General features: G+C 47.7%; 1 pseudogene; it reads left to right on the plus strand.

Moving 5' to 3' along the window:
* The first annotated feature begins 178 nt into the window (after positions 1-178).
* Positions 179-796, plus strand: LOC129488694 (elongation factor 1-delta-like; annotated as a pseudogene).
* The last annotated feature ends 208 nt before the right edge of the window (positions 797-1004 follow it).

A 1004-nucleotide genomic window follows, 5' to 3' on the forward strand; every position in this document is an offset into this window, starting at 1 on the left:
GATTGCTTTCACTATTTGGGGTTCCTCGATATTCCATATGGATTTTATAATTGTTTTTCTATTTCTGCAAAAACCATTTTTTGGATTTTGATAGGGATTGCATTGAATCTTTGGGTAGCATTGACATCTTAACAACATTAAGTCTTCTGTTCTCTTGCCTCAGGCGTCCCACGTCCGCCCATTCCTCCTCCTTCGTTACTGAGTTCTTGGCTGGCATCAGAAAAATGGCTACAAACTTCTCAGTGCATGAGAAGATCTGGTTTGACAAGTTCAAATATGACATTGCAGAAAGGAGATTCTATGAGCAGATGAACGGGCCTGTGGCCAGCACCTCCTGCCAGGAGAATGGCGCCAGTGTGATCCTCCATGACATTGTGAGAGCCAGAGAGAACATCCAGAAATCCCTGGCCGGAAGCTCAGGCCCCAGGGTCTCCAGCGGCCCCAGCGGAGAACACAGCAAGCTCATTGTCCAGATCGCCAGTCTGGAAGTGGAGAACCAGAGCCTGCGCGGCGTGGTGCAGGAGCTGCAGCAGGCCATGTCCAAGCTGGAGGCCCAGCTGAACGTGCTGAAGAAGAGCTCTGCTGGCCACCGGGCCACAGTCCCTCAGACCCAGCACGTGTCTCCCATATGCCAAGTGGAGCTCCAGCCAAGAAGCCAACCACACCAGCAGAGGATGACAAGGACAATGACATTGACCTTTTTGGCAGCGACAATGAGGAGGAGGACAAGGAGGCAGCACAGCTGCGGGAGGAATGGCTGCCATTTCCCCCAGTAATTAGAAAAGTCTTATTGTGAGGTTTTTGATACCTTTTTATAGTTTTATGTTGTCTTCTTTATTTTAAGGAATATATGAAGTTGTTTCAAAATTGGGAACAAGAATTGTCACATTCTTTTGTTTTTTCTTCATATTTTCTCCATATTTTTCTCGTTTTCCTCTTTTGCCCTCCAGTCCTAGGAGGAAAGTAGGTGTCGTGGGTGAGGACTTTCCACTTCCTGGACCATT

Source organism: Symphalangus syndactylus, chromosome 1, assembly GCF_028878055.3.
Source record: "Symphalangus syndactylus isolate Jambi chromosome 1, NHGRI_mSymSyn1-v2.1_pri, whole genome shotgun sequence".
Taxonomy (NCBI): Eukaryota; Metazoa; Chordata; class Mammalia; order Primates; family Hylobatidae; genus Symphalangus; species Symphalangus syndactylus.